The sequence below is a fragment of the Barbus barbus genome (assembly GCF_936440315.1).
Source record: "Barbus barbus genome assembly, chromosome: 9".
Classification (NCBI taxonomy): domain Eukaryota; kingdom Metazoa; phylum Chordata; class Actinopteri; order Cypriniformes; family Cyprinidae; genus Barbus; species Barbus barbus.
Window position 1 is genome coordinate 6,058,592 of NC_136737.1, and position 27,518 is coordinate 6,086,109.

The 27,518-nt window shown below is 36.5% G+C and overlaps 1 protein-coding gene and 1 long non-coding RNA gene across 2 annotated transcripts in view; both read right to left on the minus strand.

Moving 5' to 3' along the window:
* The window catches only part of LOC306874607 (uncharacterized protein), a gene marked incomplete at both ends in the record, with an annotated part of 341,414 nt that overhangs the window by 293,806 nt on the left and 20,090 nt on the right, over positions 1 to 27,518 (minus strand). The gene's annotated exons all lie outside the window — the stretch shown is intronic.
* Positions 11,714 to 14,054, minus strand: LOC306874974. Its single transcript, XR_013784676.1, has 2 exons — positions 13,925 to 14,054; positions 11,714 to 12,460 (listed from the first exon to the last, which is right to left on the minus strand). It is a non-coding gene; the product is annotated as an uncharacterized lncRNA (long non-coding RNA).

The following is a 27,518-nucleotide window of genomic DNA, read 5'->3' on the forward strand; positions in this document are numbered from 1 at the left end:
GATGTAGATGCATAGGAGAGAGCGGAGGTAGGAGGGTGCATAGACCATGGACGTTCTGTAGGAGAGCACCAATGTCTTGAACTTGATGCGAGTCGCAACTGGAAGCCAGTGCAGAGAGATGAGAAGTGGCGTGACTTTCTTGGATTCATTGAAAGAAAAAAAAAAAAAGACATGCTGCTGCATTCTGAATCAGTTGCAGAGGTCTGATTGCACATTTTGTAAGTCCAGTCAAGAAATGACAAGGGCCTGGACAAGAAGTTGTGTTGCATGTTCTGTTAGGAGGGGTCTGATCTTCCTGATGTGCAGCGCAAACCTGCATGATCAAGATGTCTGTCAGACAGTCTGAGATCCGCGCAGGTACCGTTGGATCCTCTGGTTGAAATGAGATGCAGAGCTGCATGTCTATATAACAATGGTAGGAAAAACCACGTGCCTGAATGGTGGGTCCCAGTGGTAATGTGACTATAGAGAGGAGGAGGGGTCCAAGAGCCAATCCCTGAGGAACCCCAGTGATCCAGATGTGATCTGGATACCTCTCCTCCCCAAGTCACCCTGAAGGACCTACCTGTGAGGTAAGACTCAAACCAGTGTAGTGCGGTTCCACTGATGCCCAGCGGTGAGTGCGTGGACAAAGGATTTGATGATTTACAGTGTCAAACACAGCCGATAGATCTATCAGAATAAGAAATGAAGATTTGGACACAGCTCTTGCACTCCGTAGTGTTTCAGTGATCGACAGCAAGGCGGTTTCAGTTGAATGCCCACTTTTAAATCCAGATTGGTTATTGGCCAGCAGGTTGTTCTGTGAAAGGAAGCAGGACACTTGGTTGAACACAGTGTTAAAGTGATTTTGCTATGAAAGGGAGCAGAGACACAGGCCTGTAGCTTTCAACAAGTGAGGTGTCTAGAGTAGACTTTTTAAGTGGGGTTACCCGAGCCTGCTTGAATCTGGTGGGAAAATGCCTGGGAGAAGAGATGTGTTGATGTGTGTGAGTGAAAGCAGAAGTGCAGGAGAAATAGCTTGTAGATGTGGGGGATTGGGTCTGGAGGGCAGGTGGTAGGGTGGCTGGAGAGGATAAGTTTAGAGATTTCATCTTCTGTAAGAGGAGATACAAAACAAAGAATTAACAGCCTAAAAAGAAAACATACTGACCTGCTACTGATCTGTCAGTATGTTCTGTCATTAATTACTCAACCTCATGTTGTTCCAAACCCATAAGAATTTAAATCATCACCGGTACACAAATAAAGATAAATGTAAAGAAATATGAGAAGTTTCTGTACCTTCATTGACAGCCTGCACAAAATTATACCTACATTTCTCACTTAAATGTAGTTCTTTAAAGGGGGTCATATGACGTTGCTAAAAAGAACATTATTTGGTGTAATGCAATGCATTTATGCGGTTTAAGGTTCAAAAAACACATTTTCCACATACTGTACATTATTGTTGCTCCTCTATGCGCCACCTTTTTGAAACGCGCCGATTTTTATAAAGCTCATCGTTCGGAGCAGCGAGGCGTGCTCTGATTGGCCAGCTATCCAGTGCATTGTGATTGGCTGAATACCTCAAACTTGTGATGGAAATGTTACGCCCCTCACCATATTGTGATTCCGTGTCCCGGCGCGATGACACAAATACAATAAAACCCTTTATATGCGAGGCATTTGTTGCATCCAGTGGGGACAGAATTACTGATTATAATGACTTTTTACACGTTGTGTTGCATTGCGCTTCGTAAACATTACCATGTCTGCATTTGTGATCGTAAAACTACAAACAAACACTACTCTACACTGCTCAAAACTCGCGTTTGAATAGTCAGTAGCAGAAACGTACTTACAGGCTGTGAGTCAGAGGCGTCAGACTGTACTTGCAAAGTTGGAATTGCCCCACTTTATAGAAACAGCCTTTGAGCAAGCCAGCATTGTAGGTTACTCTTCCAGCTTCAGGAAATAATCCTCCGTAAAATGCGCTGCACACTCAAATATTTGCATTAAATGGTGTTGTAAATACAACTTAACACCATACTGAAAAGTGCTCATAAAGCTATCAGACAGCGCACATAAACAGTCTGTTTGCTTTGCACACTAATAATAATGGACTCGTGTATGTCTAATATTGTACCCCTCCTGTATGTCACTGTAATGGAGGTAAAGACAATTACAAACGTCATCCGTCAAAATCTCACTGGTAAGATACTGGTTTGTTTTATTCAGCCCATACAGACTAGTCCTGATTTCATCTTAAAGATAAATAATAGAGGTATGTTTGTTCCCACCAATCATTGCACAACTTAAGGTTACATATGATGACAAAAGCACATTAGTGCTAGCCCTCCCAGAACTCAGAGATTGCATTGCAGTGCCTGCAGTTTGAAAAAAAATAATAAAAAAAAATGTATGGAAGTCTATGAGAACACATAGCAATTAGCAATTGTTAAGTGAAATCACCCAAATAGTCTAGAAAAGTGACCGCTAGTGCAACACTGTAGTAATTGACTGGTAGTTCACATCCTCACAAAACGTCTTGAGCTCCAAAAGCCACTGCAGCATATCAGCAGCATGAACAATGGCCCTTTTGTGCTCCATTCTTTTCATTAGTGTGACAGCGTTCTGTTTGCTTAACTTTTTTTGCAAAACAGCTTGCTGTAGAAATCACAAGATTGCTCATTCAATGCATTGTCAACTGCTAACTGCAAGGTATAAGCTGAACCTATCGCACTGCACAATCTCTGTCCTTATATCACAGAATCAAGTTCAATTGCCAATCCACATTTTTGCCTTGGACCTCAGCTAGCTCATCTTCATGCATCCCTGTCCCCATAGGATCAGTTTCACTTCATTACTATGTGATATGTAGAGGGCACCCTGTGTAAAGACACTGCACTGAGTATACTTGTCATAATTCAACATTATATTCATGCAAGACATCCTTCATAACCGATGAAATGTATTTGGCTGTGTCCTTCAGTTAGCTCTCTTATGGCCAAAGAGCACAGTTTTTTCTCTGTCAGTGCACCATACACTTTTTGTCAAAACAAATCGGTCTCTGTATGTAGCTGAACCATTTTTAAGCACTAGGAGCCTTCTTTTTAACTCATTCTTGAGCTCTTTTTCTGAAGCCAGTAAAATAAATGGTCTTCCTGATAGTTACTAGCTCTAAGAATGCATGTTTGTGAACATTTAATAGAAAAATGAAAACATATCTCTCCACAACAATTATTTGCACTTGCACACATTTGCCCAAATTTACTTTTCAGGTCACACAGATTACATTTTAGGAGCATATGCGACCTGGCCAAATTCCCTCTACTGGCCCTTGTCTATCATGGCCTCCTAATAATCCCCATACACTTGGTTGCCTCTATGACTCCCTCTCCTCTCCACCTGTAGCTGGTGTGTGGTGAGCGCACTGGCGCCGTTGTGCTGTGGCTGCCGTCGCATCATCCAAGTGGATGCTGCACACTGGTGGTGGTTGAGGAGAGACCCCCCACATGATTGTAAAGCGCTTTGGGTGTACAGCAATACACAATAAGGCGCTATATAAATGCATCATTCATTCATTCATTCAAAATGTTCACAATTTCAAGACTCATATGCGACTACATCTTCACACAGAATGGAACAATGTCACTGGAATCACTTTCAGAATTATTTTTTTCCCAGCTAATGAACTACAAAAGACAGCCAATCACAATCTGTTAGCATTAGCAGCAGACAGCCTATCGGCAGTGCACACCTAAACAGAATGTTATCATGTGTTAGTGTGGACGCTAATATAGTTATTGTTATAGTTATGCCTCGATCTCGTCTTAAATTAAAAAGGAGATTGTGCTTTTTCGATTGCCGCCCCTAGATTGTGGAATAATTTACCAGCATATTTTAGGCTGTCTCCTGATATTGGAAGTTTTAAATCTCATCTTAAGACTTACCTTTTTTTTCCTTAGCTTTTTAATTTGTTGCTATTTTATGTTTTATTTTATTGGATTGTTGTGGATGTTTTATTTTTTAACTTTTTTTTAATTATTTGAACATTCTATGCTGTCGGTATCTGTTTTGTGAAGTTATGCTTTTACTGTACAGCACTTTGGTCAGCAATCGCTGTTTGAAATGTGCTTTAGAAATAAATTTGCCTTGCCTTATCGTAACAGTTCTTTACTCAGCTGAGCTGATAATAATTCTGATGTTATAGACAGACACATTCACTCACACTAATGGCTCTCTTCAGCATAATAGCACCAGGCTCACAGCCTCCTTCTCATTTTTCCAGGTTCAGTCTCTCTGATAGTGCTGTTCTCTGTTGCTGCTGGATTCCTGTTGATTGCAGCTGCAGTCGGGATCTTCTGGATCTGTAGGAAACACAGAAAAACTGATCATGAAGGCAAGTGTTACTTACTGATGCTGTGAAAATAATAAGCATTTTAAAAAAAGTAGTATTTAATAAGCATATATGTTAATAATAAACATGAAATAAAACCTATTTCTAAAGAAAAAAAGTTAAGATTGGATTTTGTTGTTTTAATGCATCTATTATTATAGTTCAAACAGTAGAGACTCATACAGAAGAGATCACTTACACTGATCCAGTGTTCTACAAGAGAAACCCACAAAGAGCGGTAAGATCTTTTATAACGCTGCTGCGTTAGTGACCATCATGGCTCTTGGCACAGTTGGTCTTTATATGTCTCATACAGCTACCCTGAGAACCACAGGATAAATAAAACTTTCAAACTGATAACTTATTTTCTATAAATCACATCATTTGATTATATAATGAATTACAAGAGAGATACATATTTATTCTCTGGTAGCTATAAACACTTTACCGATTAGTTAATCTCGTTTCTATATTAGGTTTTTATTAAGCAAGTGTGTGAATTACTTACCCACTGCTGGCAACTGTTGGGCTTGAATCACATTCACTGCACAAACTATTTATTTTTAGCAAACCTTCCTGGAAAATGATGTTTGGCTCTGTGTAAATTAAGTAACATTTTGATGTAAATGGTCCTACTGGCATAAATGTACAACACTGTTGCTACAATGGCTACGACCTGAGGATCCCATCAGTCAAAGATAACCAAATTAATAACGTGCTAGTTTAAAGGGATAGTTCACCCAAATATGAAAATATGATGTTTATCTGCTTACCTCCAGGGCATCCAAAGATGTAGGTGATTTTGTTTCTTCAGTAGAACACAAACGAAGATTTTTAACTCAAACCGTTGCAGTCAGTCATATAATGGCGGTCAATAGGACCCACGGCTTTGAGAGTAAAAAAAAACAAAACCATACAGACAAAACCAAATTAAACCCTGCGCATTCACAACAGCTGGTGTGTGACGCGTCATCGTGCTCTGGCGTAGTAGACACATGCACGGAAGCGATCAGTGGCACGTATACGTCACTCATTGTTTACACAGTGCGTCAAATGCCGGCTGTTGTGAACGCGCTCAAGACAGTTGGACATTGCGGTGGATCAGAGGTAAAAAATTATATAAATACTTTTCAGTTTCTTGCACAGACCGATTATTTCGTGTCTTAAGACATCAATGTATCGCCACGAGCCGCAGGGTTTAATTTGGTTTTGTCTGTGTATGTTTTTTTGACTCTCAAAGCCGTGGGTCCCATTGACTGCCATTATATGACTGACAGATTGCAACGGTTTGAGTTAAAAATCTTTGTTTGTGTTCTACTGAAGAAACAACATCACCTGGATGCCCTTGAGATAAGCAGATAAACATCAAATTTTCATTTTTGGGTGAACTATCCCTTTAGCTACTTCCTAACGAGCCTAGTGGGATTCAGTGATACACACAATTTTGTGCCAATTATTTTCTGGATTTAGTCTCTAGCTTGTTTATTAATTTCTTTTGCGTAGTCTGCCATTGCTTATTATGAATATTGTTGGTTCTATGACAACTTGTCTCTTTGTATCTCTGTGTTTTCTTTCAGAGTGTTAAACAGGAGGATGTTGCAGTGTATGCTACCGTTGTCCACAAACGTTAATTTGATTCTCTGTGATGGTGTTTCCTCATTAATGAAGTTCTGATCACAGGCAGTAAGTTCATATGCGCACTGGAATGCCGATTATTGCAAAAAAGCATTTTAAAACATGAAAGTGTTTTAGCAGTGACTTTACTGTGTTCATGGTTCGTATAATTTAGACTTTTTCTGAGTAACTTTCAAAATGATTTGCGTATTGTGATCCTGTATGTTAATGTGTGTTTCAGCTATACTAGACAACTCAAAAATGCTTCTACATGTAACAGACATTTATTGCACTTATATTGTACAGAAAACAGCAGCTGACTTTAAACAGCCACTTCATTTGTTCCAGCAGCTTATTCTCTCAATTCGCTCAATGCATATCAAAAGTTGTTTGAGGGTCAAATTAAAAATCACACAGAAAAACACAATAAAGTCTGCAGAATGACAGTAGCTATATAATTTTCATATTACCAATAAACAGATTATATTGGTGTCTTTTTACAGTATTAGAGTCATTCCACAGAAGCCCTCATTTAATACCTGGAAACAAATGTGGTTTTATTTGTTTTGGTAGACAGCATGTACATGAAAATGTGTCTATACTGGACATCTGTGGTTAATGTATGTTAGAGTGTGCATGTCTTGAGGCGTGAATAGTGTGTGTTTCGGTGAATTGCATATATATACGTTCACAATTTGCATTCATCTTTATGCAAAACAGTTTTACTGCAAAATAAAGTACATAATATATGAAGGCTGATGTTTGACAAGACTACTGTGTGAATGTGAATTATAAAATATCTTATACTATTTGTATGTGAAATATAAGATTGGTGTTCAGTGGCATATGCATCGGTCTATCGCTGATTTCTATCAGTCGTTGATTTGCATACTAATGCAGTGATCCTGTAGATAAGAAGTGTTGCTTTCAGCAGAAATTATTTCCAGCTCTAGAAGTCGTTTCTGAGAAGTTTCCACTATTCTTGCCATCACACATATCTATTTTGTGAAGAACGTGTCATGTTTGTCTGTCACCATCGATGACAAACAAGGTAATTCATTTTTAGAATAAATGCACTGCGATGAAAATGGAAAGCATTATTTAATACAAGTTGTGGTATTTATGCAGTAATAATTTAATGGAAATTGTGCAGAATAAATGATTACGCTAAGAGGAAAAAAATTATGAGAGTGATCATTTTGGGTTTTGCTATAAGCAATAATATTTTTAGTGTGTGTGTGTATATATATCTATATCATCATCAAACTTTTATTACAGACTCAAGGTCCAGATTTAAAAAAGACAATAAACAACATATGCAACCCATAGGATCCATCACAGACATAAAGAGTTACAAAATACAGCAATACCAGTGTCTCCACAGCTTTGACTGATACCGTGTAGCACTAACCCCTATATTTGATGTTTAATCTCATTTTTAGAAGCATTAAGCTTCTCTCTCTCTCTCATACATATATACACTCACCTAAAGGATTATTAGGAACACCATACTAATACTGTGTTTGACCCCCTTTCGCCTTCAGAACTGCCTTAATTCTACGTGGCATTGATTCAACAAGGTGCTGAAAGCATTCTTTAGAAATGTTGGCCCATATTGATAGGATAGCATCTTGCAGTTGATGGAGATTTGTGGGATGCACATCCAGGGCACGAAGCTCCCGTTCCACCACATCCCAAAGATCCTCTATTGGGTTGAGATCTGGTGACTGTGGGGGCCATTTTAGTACAGTGAACTCATTGTCATGTTCAAGAAACCAATTTGAAATGATTCGAGCTTTGTGACATGGTGCATTATCCTGCTGGAAGTAGCCATCAGAGGATGGGTACATGGTGGTCATAAAGGGATGGACATGGTCAGAAACAATGCTCAGGTAGGCCGTGGCATTTAAACGATGCCCAATTGGCACTAAGGGGCCTAAAGTGTGCCAGGAAAACATCCCCCACACCATTACACCACCACCACCAGCCTGCACAGTGGTAACAAGGCATGATGGATCCATGTTCTCATTGTGTTTACGCCAAATTCTGACTCTACCATCTGAATGTCTCAACAGAAATCGAGACTCATCAGACCAGGCAACATTTTTCCAGTCTTCAACCGTCCAATTTTGGTGAGCTCGTGCAAATTGTAGCCTCTTTTTCCTATTTGTAGTGGAGATGAGTGGTACCCGGTGGGGTCTTCTGCTGTTGTAGCCCATCCGCCTCAAGGTTGTGCGTGTTGTGGCTTCACAAATGCTTTGCTGCATACCTCGGTTGTAACGAGTGGTTATTTCAGTCAAAGTTGCTCTTCTATCAGCTTGAATCAGTCGGCCCATTCTCCTCTGACCTCTAGAATCAACAAGGCATTTTCGCCCACAGGACTGCCGCATACTGGATGTTTTTCCCTTTTCACACCATTCTTTGTAAACCCTAGAAATGGTTGTGTGAGAAAATCCCAGTAACAGAGCAGATTGTGAAATACTCAGACCGACCCGTCTGGCACCAACAACCATGCCACGCTCAAAATTGCTTAAATCACCTTTCTTTCCCATTCTGACATTCAGTTTGGAGTTCAGGAGATTGTCTTGACCAGGACCACACCCCTAAATGCATTGAAGCAACTGCCATGTGATTGGTTGATTAGATAATTGCATTAATGAGAAATTGAACAGGTGTTCCTAATAATCCTTTAGGTGAGTGTATATCTGGCCTTTCCATCAAAATAACCCTTATATTAGAAAGATGCACATGCAGGAAAAAAGGGTTTTCCTAATGCTGCTCAAGGGTTTTCTTAATTAATCAATATTATCCATGCAATGACTTTATTAGTAAGTTTAAAGAAGGGTATTCACCATGTGTTTTTCTAAAGAAGAGTCAAAGACATTTTTATTTTTCAGTTGTACTTACACAAAATTATTTAGGACCCAAGTTTCATTGTTTATCTTTGACTTGTTTTACACTTATACGATAACTGATACAATGGTCTTCATGGAATGTGATGCTGGTTTACTGGAGATGGATAATATAATCAAAATCCTTATTTTATTTGGTAAACCACACACAAAGCAAAACATGTCTAATGTACCAAAATGGTAGACTGTTTGCCACTGATTTAAAGATCCTTTATGATTTATTAATCTCAATACAGAACAATCATAAAGCTGTATTCCCCTGTTGATAACTCAAACCGTGTGCGCTCTCTAGTGTTCACAACTAGACTCATCCTCTACAAGAATAGCTCTACTTTTAACAAATGGCTGATTACTGTGTTCTGGTAACGTTAGAGGTTTGAAAGCATTCAGGAATAAAAATGGTTTTATCTGCAGTGCAGAATCGTCTTAAATAAGTTAATATAATTGAAATGAAGTTAAATTAAGACAATCTTCATCGCTGAGGATAGATTTGTTGGTTTGATTTAAAATGACTGTAGATAAAGATTCACTTCATTTAGAACTGCTCAAACGATTCAGTGCGTCAGAATGATTCATTCAGACTGAATCGCGAATCATTTTGAACCGTTCTGCTGATCTATTTGGCCAATTCATTGAAAAGAGTCGACTCAAAAGAGTGAATCATTCTCTAGTCGCTGGTTCTACTGTGTTCTGGTAGAGTTCTGAAAGCATTCAGGTCTAAAAATGGTTTTATCTGCAGTGCAGAGTCGTCTTAAATAAGTTAATATCATTGAAATGAAGTTAACTTAATAAAGACAATCTTCATCGCTGAGGAAACAGCAGACAGAAAATACCAGGCACATGATATGATTGAATGTCAAGAAATATTAAATAGGCTAATGATTTAACAAAATCGCCTAAATTAATAATAATAAATAAAAATCTTGAATTACACTCAATGGTTTTATGTAAGAACCGTTACAAACGCAAAGTGGTTCTGATACAAAATATAGAAGAAAATGCACAAACTAAAAACAAATTAAAAACTTATTCAAATGCAGTTAATTTAAAAACATCTTTCAAGCAGCTGAACAGCTCTCGAAAACATTGCAAACTTCAATATTTGTGCCAAAGTCCTGAAGCAAATCTCACCTTGAAGGATCCTGGTGGCATCGAGGACACAGGTGATAGATTTGTAAAGGAACAGCACGTGCAGATTATAACTGTGAAAGTCATAATTTACAACGTTTACTCGGAAAAGTACAACAAAAGCCATTTGAAAACAAAACTCGAGCGGAAATTTAATAAGTTAAGAGTCCTCGAGATGCGCGTGCATGTGAACAGAGCTGATAAACATTCACTTTTAAACAAATAAACATCAAATGACTTTACATCATAATAAAACCTCACAGTAAAGGTTTGCTGAATCAAATATGAATCACGCTGAATGACTCTCTCATGCAGTGCAGCGTTCAGCATCTTTAGTTTCTGTCTGTTCTGTGATTATTCTGGAGCTGTGCTCTGATTGGTCGTCTCTGCTCTGGTGGGCGTGGCTACTGTGGCTGTTCTGGTTTATGACATCATTTCCACAAAAGAGGTTAAAAGAAACATATCCGATATAAATATTGACATATACTGGAGATTAAATCTGTAAATTTGACAATATATGCAAGGATTTAAATTCATATATAGGCTATTTATTATAAATAAAATCAGCAGGAAGTTCTACGTGTGAGTACAATTCCATTTGCTAACTTTATAAAAATTATATTTAATTTTATTTGTAAAGATAAACCACTCTGTGGGAAATATGACAAATAGAAGATTTTAATAATTTGCTTTGGTTTTTGTACCATGACAGTAAATAATATAGCCTACTTTAAAAATATATAATTTACTATTAGGCTATTTATTTATTTACTGTCCAACAGTATAATTGGGTCTTTTAATCATGAACATTCATAAATCACTTCACTTTCACTAAATAGCAACACATTTTAGTTATATTTTAGGAAGCATGTATCTTATCTCTAGTGGACAAACTACGAACTACAGCAGTAACTATGTAGTTATTTCTACATAAAACAGATATCATACTATTATAATTTGTATGTGTTTAGTTCTCATTTATCACGTTATAAAATACTGAACTGTGTGTTCCCAGCAGGAGGAGCAAGAGTCTTGAACAGAGAGGATGAATCTGCTTGAGCGCCACCTGGAGGATGAGCATGAAACAGCAATTTCCTTAAACTTATTATTTAAATTATTATAATTCACATTCACAAATTATTCACAAAGAGAAAATTAATTAATACAGTATTAACGGTCTCCTAGGAACAAGAAGCATTTTTATTGTATCTTTTATAGGCTAATCACTTTAATCAGTCGTCTAGGTGCAGTTGTTCAAAAGTTTAATATGGATCAGAATGATCCTAAATAATGCTGTATTTTATAATTCAGCATCAGGTCATCCATCACTTCTGTGTCAGTTTTTAAAGCATCATTGAATTGGATCTGATCCAGATACATTTAACCTACAATTATTTGTTACACAATTTCTTTCTAAATGTAATTGACCACATCTGTGTTTTATACTATATTAGTGTTTAAATTAAATAAAATGTACATTTTGGGTTTGCTTTAGACTGATATTTATATGCAAATCTGATCAGAACAAAATATTTAATTTGTTTGTTAAAACTCATGTAAACACGGTTCATATAAACACTTTTCCTTTGAATTGAACTGATCTTTTCATCAATAACTAATAACTCACTATAGATCAGTGAAATATCTCAAACTGAATTAACAAACAAACACAACAGAATTAGTCACACTCAGCATTTTATTTTCTTAATACTAATAGTCAACTGAAAATACTGTGATGCGTTTCCTGTTATTAACAGCGGTTTATAAACGAGCAAAAGCTGAAGGAATGAAATGTTTAGACAATAAGATCATCTGTAGCTCCTGAGTATCAGAGAATCAGAGCCATGCAGTCTTCAGAAAAACACTCAATTCAGACCACACTTCAGATATCACACTTACATCTTATCAGGAGACAGATTTAAAAAATAATATATATAATACCGTCTATAGGTACTATATTTAAAATACAAAATATTTAACCATGAACACTTCAATAAAGCACAAATATGTGTGATGTAACAGCGAAGAGCATCAAATAAAAAAATACAAAAATTAAAGCATATTACATTAATTATAGAGATTATTTCTGCAACTTTTTCAGGTGTAACAACAATCAAGCCATTTTACAGTATAACATCCTGCATTACTGTAAATCAGTCAAACTAGCTCTTAGTACAAAAGAGCATCATATCATCAGAGCAATATCTGCAAACTGTTACATCAACTTCATCATAAATCAAAGCATGCTTCTCTGTTTATGTCAAAACAAATGAAAGTCTTCACTCAATAGTTTTTATCTAACAAAAGCACAAATGGCTCAACTTCAGTCACTCTTCATGTGTGTGTTGTTACTCTATTGACTATAAACTACTGGAATTTAGTCTTTCTTCTGTTTCCGGTTTCTTATGTTCTCCACCATTCTCTTCTAAATTGAGGGAAGAGAAAACAAACAAACAAAAAAACAAGTAAGTCCAAAACAGAAAATCAAACAGTCTGAACTCGTCAAATAACGCTGATGCAGCAGTGTAATAATATTGTTTATTTAATGAATTAATGAAGCCACAAATGCTGAGGGTTATGAACGAGAAGAGCTCCAGCTCTATTATTTGCTTGAAGAATAAACTGTTGTACAGAGAACTACAGCAACACTTAAAAAGAAAATAATGGCTCAATTATTAATAACATTTCAAACAGTGAAGAACAATATAAGTTACTAAATATATAAGACTAAATATTCAAATATAATAACTTGATGAAATATCTGTTGTTAAAATTAGTAATTGTCTTTTAAATTTCAGTATCTTATTATTTTCCACAGAAATTATTGTTCTCAAATAGGTTCATATTTGAATGAAGGCCAGTGTGTCTCAGAGAATATTAGTTTTATGGCTTCTCTTAGTTAGAAAAATCATAAAATCAGCCAAAAAACAAACAAAAAAATAATTAAGGGTCAGCTCTGTCTTTATATTTGTATTAATGATGTTAATGTTGTTGATGACTGAATGAACAACAGGAATAAATCCAAATTATACACATCTTACAGTGCTTGTTCTTCCTAATAGATCCAGCGTCTCCCTAAAATCAAACAGATTTTAATTTATTGTAAATCTTTCATTTTCATAGGCAGTCAAGAACCCACTCAGACATGAAGAGCCAGATAACTGACATATGAAGCAGTTTCATTTAGTTTGTGTGTCAGAAATTACTCTGTCCAAAAGTAATGAAATATAGAACATAGACTAAATATAGACTCCATCACATAAATCAGAAGATATAGCTCTGCTTGTTGATCTTGTTGCTACTTTGTGTCTCAAACAAAACTCAGATTTGATGTCATGATCTTTGTATCAACCTGGTCCCTTTCGAGCAGATGGACTGTGCTCTTACTTTCAGAAGCTGAATAAAGCAGTCAATCAGATCAGATGGAGAAGTGTTTTTCCAGTAATATTAGTCTGTGCTGATGCTGCCATGTATGCATCTATGCAATCTTACTAGACTTAGTTCCATTATTAAACAACAAACCTTCTTCTTGTACCTTTCTTAAATTGCACAGTGTGCAGATAGGTTTATGATGTATGATCCTGCAGATGTTTCACGCTGTATTTATAATTATACAATCATTTGACTATTTATCTTTGTATTATAAACCTCTAAGTTTCTTTTTAATGTTAGTTTGGAGACGTGTGATCAGTGCTGACTTTTGTATTTCTGTATTAATGGTGTTTCTTTTGTTTAATATTGAATATTTTTAAAGGTATATCACACTCCTGCAAAAAAAACATGCAGAAAAAGCTGTTGAGTAGATCTGTATCTGCCCTTCATCTGTAATAAGCTTAACAGTAAACAGACTTTGTTTTTCACAATTACATAAATTGTGTGTGATACTTACTCCTTCGTCTTTCTTGTTCAGAGATCTCGCAGCGATAGTAAATCACAACACCAGCTACAGCTGCTACAGCCAACAGAACAACACCAACAACAATCCCTGCTACAGCAGCTGGAGACAGACCTGAATGTGAAACATATAAAGAGAGACAGTCATTAGTGTGAAAGTGTGTCTGATCTATAACAAACACTAGAAACATCAGCACTACATTAGAGTCAATCTGAACATGTAATGATAAAGAGAGACGGACATTAGTCTGAATGTGTGTCTGATCTAACAAACACTAGAAACATCAGCATTTATTTTTAAATGATAGATTTCAAATTTATTTATTTTTCTTCTGAGACACTTTTCCTAGGCTACTGTGATTACAGCAAGATTTTAAACTAATTTAGTTATTTTGACAAGACAAATAAAATTATAATTGGCCATTTTTGTACAACCTACATTTTTTTCCCTCTGCGACAATTGTTCTTATTGTGTTGTAAACAATAAATGAATTATATCCTGACAAGACGAATAAAAATAACGAATACAATTTTTGTACGTATTTATGTGACACTTTTTTTCTTACTGTGTCGGACACAAAATTCGTTTAACATTTTGCTGTCGATAAAAGACTCTTGACAAGACGAATAACAAATACAGTTTTGTGCAGACTACACTTTTATTTGTTATCTCTCTTTCTTTCAGTAGAGGAAATTTAAATGTGTGATTCTAGAAACAAGATCTAAATTTAGCGGGAACGGGTTGTTACGACCCTATGGTTTTGTTGTGTTTTGGTCTGTTGGTTTGTGTGTGTCTGCCCAGGTTGCTGCTGATTGGTTCCTGCAGACTCATTGATGTCGTCCTCTGATTGGTCTTCTCTCCCTTTTAAAAAAGATGACAGCATTTCCTTTAGGGTGGGGGGAGGCCATTTTGTAAACTATGCTGTCGCTGGTTGACTCTGTTTGTATGCCTAGAGATATTGTTTGTGAGCGAGATTGTTTGGTTATTAGTTGGTTGTATAACACTCCTGACCCTTGCCTGTTGTGTTATTCTGATCTTGAATTATCCCTTTGAACTTGATGTCTCTTTGTAAATATTTATTGTGAATACTGTAAATAGCTGATGATTGGGAAAGTAAGGAGTCAGACGCCATCTTTTGTTTTTGTAAGGTTTGGATTTTTGTTTTGGATTAGGCAGTTAGGTTAGAGAATTGTATTTTTGTATCTTTATTTTGATAGGGAATTTAGGGGGGCTAATATTTAGAATGTTTTGTTAATTATTTTGGCACTGTCAGCTCCTGAAAGTGAACTCCCAAATAAAAACTCAAAAGAAGTTGACTGTTCACACTCGTTTTCTTTCCATGTTGTGCTCTACCCCTAGACGGGGCGTAACAGGGTTAATAGTTAACAATGCTTTTGTAAAACACACCCCAATTATCAGAGGTTTAGCTCTAGTAAACACTGATAGTCATGGCCTAATGGTTAGAGAGTCAGACTTGTAACCCAAAGGTCGCGGGTTCGAGTCTCAGTACCAGCAGGGATTATTGCTGAGGGAGTGAATGACCAGCACCACGACTGAGGTGAGACCTTTGAGCAAGGCACCGAAACCCCAACTGCTCCCCGGGTCCCGCAGCAATGGCTGCCCAATTCTCCAGGTGTGTGTGTATCACACGTTATAGCCCTTCCTTTTCTTTTCCTTTATTTAAGTGAAAATGTTTTGCTTTAGGTGGATTTTTTAATGGTTTTATTTGTCTGATGTAACTGTTTATAACACACCTGAACCAGCTAATCACAAAAAATTAGAATATTAGACTGATAAATTATACTATACTTCATTATAAAATTTAACAGAATTTTATGACCCCCCCCTACAATATTTTTTTTCTGGACCATAGATGGCATAAAATCTCATCTCAGCCCCTTTGATAAATGGCTACATGTTGTTATTATTATTATTATTTTTTTAATAATGTAATACTTATTGTAGTAAATGGGGTCATAATATAGTGCTTCCATGAATTAGATGTACATTTCTGACATAACTGCTTTTTATTCATGTTAGAAGATCACTTGGTAAAAAAAAATAGTAGTTTTATGGCTTCTCTTAGTCAGAAAAATCATAAAAAAAGCCAATTTTTTTTTTTTAATCATTAAGGGTCAGGTCTGTCTTTATATTTGTATTAATGATGTTAATGTTGTTGATGACTGAATAAATCCAAATTATACACATCTTACAGTGCTTGTTCTTAGGTCTAATGTCTCACTAAAAGCAAACAGATTTTAATTTATTGTAAATCTTTCATTTTCATAGGCAGTCAAGAACCCACTCAGACATGAAGAGCCAGATAACTGACATATGAAGCAGTTTCATTTAGTTTGTGTGTCAGAAATTACTCTGTCCAAAAGTAATGAAATATAGAATATAGACTAAATATAGACTCCATCACATAAATCAGAAGATATAGCTCTGCTTGTTGATCTTGTTGCTACTTTGTGTCTCAAACAAAACTCAGATTTGATGTCATGATCTTTGTATCAACCTGGTCCCTTTCGAGCAGATGGACTGTGCTCTTACTTTCAGAAGCTGAATAAAGCAGTCAATCAGATCAGATGGAGAAGTGTTTTTCCAGTAATATTAGTCTGTGCTGATGCTGCCATGTATGCATCTATGCAATCTTACTAGACTTAGTTCCATTATTAAACAACAAACCTTCTTCTTGTACCTTTCTTAAATTGCACAGTGTGCAGATAGGTTTATGATGTATGATCCTGCAGATGTTTCACGCTGTATTTATAATTATACAATCATTTTACTATTTATCTTTGTATTATAAACCTCTAAGTTTCTTTGTATGTTAGTTTGGAGACGTGTGATCAGTGCTGACTATTGTATTTCCGTATTAATGGTGTTTCTTTTGTTTAATATTGAATATCTTTAAAGGTATATCACACTCCTACAAAAAAACATGCAGAAAAAGCTGTTGAGTAGATCTGTATCTGCCCTTCATCTGTAATAAGCTTAACCATAAACAGACTTTGTTTTTCACAATTACATAAATTGTGTGTGATACTTACCCCTTTGTCTTTCTGGTTCAGAGATCTTGCGGCGATAGTGATCCACAGCAACAGATAAACCTGCTACAGTCACAACTGCCAACAGAACAACACAGACAGCAATCCCTGCTACAGCACCTGGAAACAGACGGGTTAATAGTTAACAATGCTTTTGTAAAACACACCCCAATTAACAGAGGTTTAGCTCTAGTTAACGTTGATAGTCATGGCCTAATGGTTAGAGAGTCAGACTTGTAACCCAAAGGTCACGGGTTCGAGTCTCAGTACCAGCAGGGATTATTGGTGAGGGAGTGAATGACCAGCACCACGACTGAGGTGAGACCTTTGAGCAAGGCACCGAAACCCCAACTGCTCCCCGGGTCCCGCAGCAATGGCTGCCCAATTCTCCAGGTGTGTGTTTATATCACACGTTATGTCCCTTCCTTTTCTTTTCCTTTATTTAAGTGAAAATGTTTTATTTTGCTTTAGGTGGATTTTTTCTTTGTCTGCTGTAACTGTTTATAACACACCTGAACCAGCTAATCACAAAAAAAAAAAAAAAGAGATTAGACTGATAAATTATACTATAGTTCATTATAAAATTTAACAGAATTTTATGACCCCCCTACAATATTTTTTTTTCTCGACCATAGATGGCATAAAATCTCATCTGAGCAAGGCACTGATTGAGATGAGATGAGATTTTGTACCATCTATGGTCAAGAGAAAAAAAAATATTGTAGGGGGGTCATAAAATTCTGTTAAATTTTATAATGAACTATAGTATAATTTATCAGTCTAATCTCTTTTTTTTTTTTTTTGTGATTAGCTGGTTCAGGTGTGTTATAAACAGTTACAGCAGACAAAGAAAAAATCCACCTAAAGCAAAATAAAACATTTTGACTTTTGATAAATGGCTACATGTTATTATTATTATTTTTTAAATAATGTAATACTTATTGTAGTAAATGGGGTAATATTACAGTGCTTCCATGAATTAGATGTACATTTCTGACATAATTGCTTTTTATTCATGTTAGAAGATCACTTGGTAAAAAATAGTAGTTTTATGGCTTCTCTTAGTCAGAAAAATTAGCCAAAAAAAAAACATTAAAAGGTCAGCTCTGTCTTTACATTTGTATTAATTATGTTAATGTTGTTGATGACTGAGGAATAAATCCAAATTATACACATCTTACAGTGTTTGTTCTTCCCACTCAGACATGAAGAGCCAGATAACTGACATATGAAGCAGTTTCATTTAGTTTGTGTGTCAGAAATTACTCTGTCCAAAAGTAATGAAATATAGAATATAGACTAAATATAGACTCCATCACATAAATCAGAAGATATAGCTCTGCTTGTTGATCTTGTTGCTACTTTGTGTCTCAAACAAAACTCAGATTTGATGTCATGATCTTTGTATCAACCTGGTCCCTTTCGAGCAGATGGACTGTGCTCTTACTTTCAGAAGCTGAATAAAGCAGTCAATCAGATCAGATGGAGAAGTGTTTTTCCAGTAATATTAGTCTGTGCTGATGCTGCCATGTATGCATCTATGCAATCTTACTAGACTTAGTTCCATTATTAAACAACAAACCTTCTTCTTGTACCTTTCTTAAATTGCACAGTGTGCAGATAGGTTTATGATGTATGATCCTGCAGATGTTTCACGCTGTATTTATAATTATACAATCATTTTACTATTTATCTTTGTATTATAAACCTCTAAGTTTATTTTATGTTAGTTTGGAGACGTGTGATCAGTGCTGACTTTTGTATTTCTGTATTAATGGTGTTTCTTTTGTTTAATATCTTTAAAAGGTATATCACACTCCTACAAAAAACATGCAGAAAAAGCTGTTGAGTAGATCTGTATCTGCCCTTCATCTGTAATAAGCTTAACAGTAAACAGACTTTGTTTTTCACAATTACATAAATTGTGTGTGATACTTACTCCTTCGTCTTTCTTGTTCAGAGATCTCGCGGTGATAGTAAATCACAACACCAGCTACAGCTGCTACAGCCAACAGAACAACAACACCAACAACAATCCCTGCTACAGCAGCTGGAGACAGACCTGAATCTGAAACATATAAAGAGAGACAGTCATTAGTGTGAAAGTGTGTCTGATCTATAACACACACTAGAAACATCAGCACTACATTACCTGAGTCAATCTGAACATGTAATTGTAGCGCCCTCTAGCGTGTCTAACTATTAGTGTGGAGTGCGCTCCCCGAATTCCTATGTAGCGAGAGATCTCTCTCTCTAATATTAATTAATGCTTTACTATAATTCCCTGATTATTATTTAGTTGTTAGCGGTTACCTTAATAGTAATTTTTAACTGAATGCAAAATGGCAATAACGTGTCTGTATAGCTAACGTTAAATGAAAGTGAAACACTAATTGTATGCAGCTATCAATACTATAAGCGCAATAAGCATCAATTGAAATGTCACTTATAGGCTATCTTAATCAGCGCTAATAAACACTTTCACTTTAAACCAGGCTACTGTTAACTCAATAATATTATCTGACTTTAAGTAGGCCTATCAAAATTATCAATATCACAAACCCAATGTAATGAAAATCTTCAACAGAAATACGTTTACACCATTTACTGAAAATATAGTATTTACATATACACGGTTCAAATATCAAAAGTAAAATTCAAATGAAACACAATTCAGTCCAATGACCAGTTATACCAACCCACTCAATTCCCCAAAATTAAAGCTAAGCCGGCAAATGACTAAGTGGCCACTCAATGAAATAAAATAAATACCCAAACAGTCAGAGGAGGACACGTTGTAGGCCTGTAGCGTGGCTTGGGGAGCGGAGAGACCTTAAAAGCACAATGGTTGCTTCGCGCAGTGGCGCAGCAAACAAAACAATGGCTGTAGTAGTGCTGGTCGTCGTCGCGGCAACGCGGTACTGGCGATGCTGGTGGTTGAAAACGTCGTCCGACAGCTAAGCAGGGAATGGCTCTGTAGATAAGTGTTTTTCAGACGATGCATAAAGGGCAACCGAGCCGGCTACTCACTGGCAAAGTCCTTGCAGCTAAATCGTGCTGACTAGCCGTCCACTCTGTCTCCTTGTTGAAAACTCTAACCGAGTTTTTATAAACCATCAACCATTACACTGTAAACTTAGTCAAATGTCTGTAACTCACTCTTCGTGCAGTCTACAATTACATTTACTATACACGCATTAACTTGGTGTTTACCAATTTCTAACGTGGCAGTCACAGCGCAATTCTCAGTCATGTCTTCCTCTCTCCTTTTTTTCCGGTCTCGTTCTCCCAACGTTATCTTTTTGCTTCCTCGCGACCTCTCACCCTGACCCCCGATTGGATCTTTCTTCTAGGTAAGTGAATTTTAACTTAACTTATTTTCTAACACACATAAACATTATTTAAACATTTTTTAACAAACATGAAACGTACAAAAAATAACCAAAATAAAAATAGTGTTTTTTAGGAAATACCCCAAAATTCCCATAGGGCTACATCATGATAAAGAGAGACGGACATTAGTCTGAATGTGTCTGATCTAACAAACACTAATATAGCTGCAAGCAGCGATGACGAGACCAAGCCCCGGCACCACCGCCTCCTGATAGCTTCAGAAAAACAGTTACATCTTTCTTACATCCAGCTACATGTTTGTTATCGAGGTCTGCATTCCCGACCAGATTTCTTGCGACGCGGGATTAAATTCCTGAATAAAACGCTGCAGCGGTCGGTAACTCTGGTGCAGTTTGAATGGGAGCGGGTGGTGTAACAATATCCCGTTCCTGACGTCCTTTCAGAACTGCATATCTGGGCTTTATTCAAACACCGGTACAGCCTGCACTCGACTGTAACGCATGAACCAGTGCTTGGTTTTATTTGCGAGATCTGTGCGCAGCATGTGCATAACTCAGAGCAGGCTGTACCGGAGGTGAATATACGGCCCGCAGACAGAACAGGCAGCTTGTGATGAGTGACGGAGCAGAATAAAGATGGAGCAAAGTGTGGATGCGCTGTCCTTCAACAACTTTCAACTCGGTTTTGTTCATATTTTACTTATAATTTTAAATGATAGATATCAAATGTATTTATTTATTTTTCTTCTGCGACACTTTTCCTAGACTACTGTGATTACAGCAAGATGTTAAACAAATTTATTATTTTGACAAGACGAATAAAATTATAATTGGCCATTTTTATACAACCTACATTTTTTCCCTCTGCGACAATTGTTCGTATTGTGTTGTAAAGAATAAACGAATTGTATCCTGACAAGACAAATACAAATAAGGAATACAATTTTAGTACATATTTATTTTCTCTTTGACACTTTTTTGGACACAAAATTCATTTAACATTTTGCTGCCGATAACAGACTCCTATCTCTCCTTCAGTAGAGGAAATATTTTACTGGATATATTTGTACACTAAAAAAAGAAAACATTTAACTGTATTAATTCAATTAGGTTTGGCACTTCATAAACAAACAAAAATCTGCCCCAGCACACAAGTAAATACAATTATTTTTCCTGTTTAATATTAAAATTGTAGAAACTCTGTTGTTCATTTAAGCATTTGAACTTTTGACTAGTGATCAGTCAAACTAGGCTAATTATAGCATAGATAATAGGCCCATAGATATACAATAGAATTATACAGAATGTAATAAAATCTTATAACATTAAGATAATATCCCTCCAAATATTCGAATGTGAGGGGGAACCACCTAATCTTCTCACCACGAATATCAAATATGGAATTTCTTGATCACTTTTCCAGTAATTCTGTTCTCCACTTTATTAATTTCCTTAATAAAAATAATTTCCTTAATTTCCTCACTGTTTATTTTTTGGTTGTTATTGAAGGTGAGATCTCCAGTCTGAGTATTCAGATGAATATTGCTCCATCTCACATCACCCTCTAATAATCCATTAACTTACTTTAGCCCATCAACAGTTTGTTAGTTCACATTTACAGCATGCTTTTACTATCAAACTTTATAAGCTTCTTTAATCTTGACAAACATCGAGTCATCTGAAAGTTTAAAGACCCATGCATTGGGATTTACGATCATAATGCCATCCCAATATCATCCTTTTTATTCGTTCCAAGTGTTTGCAACAAAACACACAACACTGAAACAGCGAGTTTTTGCCCAGTGACCAATAAAATCAATCATGCAAACATCGGTGCTGATTTTTTTGTTAATCCAGAACACTAAAAATGTAGATGTCTATCTATCCATCCATCCATCTATCCATCCACCCATCCATGGCTTCAGTCTTACAAACATTATAACCCCACCCGTCATTCAAAACATTCTAACAGTGCCACCGACTGCTGTGAAGTCTAACTATACACAGACTATATTCACGGCACACAATCCAGAACTGTAAAGGTTTAATGAAAGAAAATGTAGCTAACAAAGAACTACAGAGATCATAGCTTGTATTTCACAATCAGCCTCATGCAGGTATTCCAGCATAAGTTTGTATTTAGAAACCTTATTCAGAGCTTTGTCAAATATACATTAAGTTATTCAAGTGCCAGTAGAATCATCAAAAATAATTGCAAAAATAATGACTGTATTCAGTCGGATTTCCTGAACATTATCGGTGTCTAGGGCTGCCACTAATTTTATTAATTTATCGACTAATTTTTTCGATTAATCGATTAAACTAAACGATTAATGTCCAGCTAAAAAAAAATCAACAATTTTACTTAAGAATATTTTATTAAACCAAATGAAACCCAAATTTCTATGAAATCCTTTTTTAAAGCAAAAGTGAAGTGCAACAGTGCAAGAAGCAAGTGTCCATCTCATAGTCCAAATCACTGAAATCAGTTCAGTATTATAGTGTAAGAATGACACTAACATAACACACGTTCTAGTCTAATAATAATAACATTATCATCAAAAACACTTTTTAAAGGAGTATTTACCAGAAATATTATTTACCAGAATTTATTTAGGTGAAAAATGTAAATGTGCAGTATTTCTGAAAAAAAAAAAAAATACTTTTTTTAAATATAAAATCAATTAATTGGATATGCTTTTTATTATAAAAAATTAATGGAACAATTAAAATGAAATCCAGAAAATATGGAAAATAGAATTTGGTACAGATAAAACTGTAAAACTCAATTAATTTTTGAATAATAATAATAATAATACAAAAATTAATTTGGAAATACAACGGATTTCATAGGGCCCTATAATTATATTTTTAATAATTGTTTTTTGTGGTAATAAATATAGATTTAAGTGAACAATAGCTTTTAAAATGACTTAAAGTACATATATAATAGCAATGATGAAATAATAATTAGTTCAAATAAAGTATCCAAAGCAAGAAATCATATGGTTTTATTGAACAAAACTGTTAAAATATATAATGTATTATAAACAATAGAGCTAATGTAGATTAGGCGTTACAACAAAGGCCTGCAGGAGCGCCAACGGCCTGATGAATATTTTTACACATTACTGTTTAATATTGACCAAGCACCATTTAATTCAAACGTACACTTAATCTTTAATATTTGTCCATTTCTTTAGGACAAAAATGCTATAGCCGCTGTAATTATATGAATATGTGGAGGTCAAACCGTGTAACTCAGAGAGTGAGGGTTTGAGCTTTTATTTTGAAATCTCGATATATTCTCCTGTTTGTGTAGATTTATAAATGATTTACCTCACAAATCTGATGAAATGGCGCACGTTGCGTTCCCAGATGAACCTTATAATAAACCCAAACTCAGAATAACATGCAGAGAAGAGTTTGAGTCGCTCCACATGTAAATGATAACAGTTTCTGTGGAAATACTGTGAACGGAGCCGCTGTGAGACGCAGGTGCTTAACTACACGCATGGAAATAATTAAAGCGCGTATACTGTGTGAACTGCATCGCATATAATTATTTAATTAAATCATAGCTTTTGTGAATTCACAATTATGCGTAATTATGATTTTTAAATGGGTTTAATATATCATGCAGCCTTGGAAAATAGTCTAATAAGGTGTTTTATGGATTCTCGCCCTTGAAATGCGCCACTTCCGGTATTTTGCCGGTTAGTCGACGTGAGCAAAATTAAGTCGACGATTTTTAAAAATCAACTAGTCTCTAAAATCGATTAATCGCGACAGCCCTATCCCTGTCTTTCACTAATTAGGAGGCATCCAAAATCACATACTGCACTATATATTTTTTTGACAAACTTGCATACTACATTCTCTGCGCGTTTAAGGCACATTTGCTGTAGCAAGAACAGCCAAGAGAAAATGAGTCTGTGATTTTGACTACTTTATCATTACATCATTAGCGATGATGTGATCATCATGTTTCTGGCCTGCTCTTATCCAGAGTCTAATCTTTCATAGGAGAGGTGATGTGTTATTAATTTCACATAACTGAATACAGTAACTTCAGTATTACTGATTACAGTAAGCTCGAGATCCAGTGCTATTGTTTGTGACAATGATATTCTGAAGTATTTTAAAAACATGCTGCATCATTCAGATCAATTGTATCCAAACCTGTTCCTGGAGACAGGACACTGTCCAGCAGAGTTTAGCTCCAAGCATAATTAAACACACCTGAACCAGCTAATCAAGGCCATCAGACTCATTAATCCAGGGGTTTTCAACCTTTTAGGACATGCGCCCCCCCAAGTTTGTCTAATTTCACTTGCGCCCGCGCCCCCCCCGCCCGAGCCCAAAGTGCGCGAACATCATTCACATATTGTTTGCTGCATTTCCAGTGCGTAGCATTAAGAAACATACACATATAACCAGCTTACCTGATTCAGTGTGATGGCTGAGCCTGTTTCTGAGATAACAACATGCCAATGGTTGGATTTCTGACATGACTAACCGTAAATTATTTTACACCATTCTCACTGTCGCCTAACAGCGGGAGTCAGCTTGCCCCCTAGCGGATGGCTGAAGATTTGAAAGCTCGTATTCGTAAATCTTCAAGGCAATGTCTCTGAATTAATTGATGCTCGCGCCCCCCTTGACAGGTGCTGGCGCCCCCCTGGTTGAAAACCCCTGCATTAATCGATAAACTGAGACCACTGTGGCTGTTTCCGAAATCACCCCTATACCCTCATTCACTATTCCCTACATTAGTCCAGTCATACAGTTCACTGAAAACGAGTGAGTGAATTCAGAAGGACTGCCGCTTTTGCATAGTTTACTTGCTGTTTAATAATCATTTGAAACGGGCAGCTCCAGAAGTAAGATTGAAGGATTTATCTTGAACTCTGTCATGGAGATTATGTATAAACCCTAATAGTCAATTTACAATTAATTTGCACCTGTGTTGTATTACGCTGCATGATGCCGTGGACGAGCGCTTCTAAAATTAATGAATGGCTGATTCAGCTGCAGCTGTCCCACAAAAAGTGCACTATTTGAGGATATAGGGGGAGATTTCAGATACAGCCTGTGTCTCCTTAACACACCTGATTCAGATCTTCAGCTCATTAAGAGAGAGCTCCATGAACTCAGACATCAACAATCAGCGTAATAATTTCATCAGTGGTGACAATCAGAAAGCTTTATGCCTCAATGCATGCTGGGTACCAGCATAGTACAAAACTTATCCGTGACTCCCAGCATGCACTGCAGCATGAATTATGCAGCTGAACTGTCTTAGTATTTTCTTTATTAACTGACAAAGTACAAAAGTTTAAAATACAAATGTTATGTTTAACCAAAGTCTCTTTAAGACAAGTCATGTCACTCGGCGGCCATCTTTGAAACGCCTCTCGGGCATCCAAGAGCAGCTCCTATCACTTTGTATAAATTCTCCAAAACTGTTCACTAAACTTACAATAAAATTTCATATTTGAAATCACCAATGAAATCGGACAACAACGGTGTCATAAATATTGTTTCTTTTGCTCAAATAGAGTTATAAAAAGCTTATTTCTCAGGCTAGATCAGCCAGTGCGCATGCGCGGTCATGAGCGCGTGTCTCAAAGCGCTGACAGTTTCTATAGCAACCGGGAATTCTAACGGTAGCTGCAGTGACGCCCTGACTTTACCGATTAGCTCTTTCATTCAGAAGGCGGGGCTTCCTGCGATTGAGCAGCCATATTGACCGTTGCGTTTTTCCCCATTCAAAACTATACGAGTGACACGTCTTGGGTATTCTATAGTCTTTGGTTTAACTATTCAAATGAAGTGTAGAGTTGTGAACACTTGAGTTCATTTAACTTTAGAATTGTTCTTACAGCTCTGATGTAAATATGATTGCTTTTATACTGACATATTTGATCTACTCACCAGTGACAGTAACAGGGATTCTCCTGTTTATGGTGCGTCTGCTGCTGTTGATATTCAGTTGATAATCTCCAGAGTCTGTGGTTCTGGTGTTTATGATGGTCAGAGATCCAGTCTCATGATCCAGATACAGTCTGACTCTGAATCTCCCATCAGGACCATGTTCTATGTAGAATCGCCGTTTTTCTATATTGAATTCAGCTAAGTCAATGTCTCCAAACATCCAGTGTATCAGATCATCTTTATGTATTTCAGTACCAATCTGCAGAGTAACAGATTCTCCCTCCTTCACTGACACTGGCTTCATTGCACCTGTCACAACAACAAACACATGAAGAACAGTGAAGAACAGCTACTCAGACATTAATTAAATACAGAAACAATTTAAACACTTCTCACTTAAAAAAATCTATTGTAACAAGTCTATTAAAGCTCATTTAACGCTCAGTTGTTTAAATTTCAGGTCTAACAGTACATTTCCATCAAAGGACTGACAAAGAGAAGAAGAGAAATATGTTCATCAGATCAATTGATCAAATGCAGGTGAACATTTGAGCTCATTATAAAACTGAACAGAACAGTGAATAATGAGCAGACAGACCCTGCGTCCCGATGTGCATACTATCCACCCTATCGGCCCTAAATAAATAGTATTGAAAATGACTAATATCACAGAATTTAATATGGATAGTATGCACATCGGGACGCAGGCAGAGAAATGGAGAATCACCATCAGCTTCACTTATTACTAACCAGGGGTGTGTTTCCCAGAAGCAACTATAGTCGCAAGTTTCATCGTTATCAATAGAGTTCAATGGAACTTGCAACCATAGTTAGTTAACAAAGCTTTTGGGAGACACACCACAGTTTGACTTTATTTCTGTCAGACATCTACAGAAGTTCTTATTGAGAATTAACAGAGGTTTAGCTCTAGCTAATGTTGGTAATTAATTGAAAATGTTTTTTTTTCCCTACGTACAGTTCCTCTCGCTAGAAATTTCAATCGCGTTCCGGAGGGTCTCCCTCGCTAGAAATCGCGGTTCCCCCTCGGGGGGCCCCCCTCCATCCTCTGGCCCTTAGAATCGTCCTAACCTTCCCACTCTTTTTTTGCTGGTTTTTTTTTTGCCTTTTTTCCCACATTCCAAGGCTGATTGCATCACTGCGGCGCGATGAAAGTTGCCACAATTTGAAAGCGACTTCAAATTCACCCTCCGTTTCACAGGAAAATTAAGTGTACATCTGATGGACACT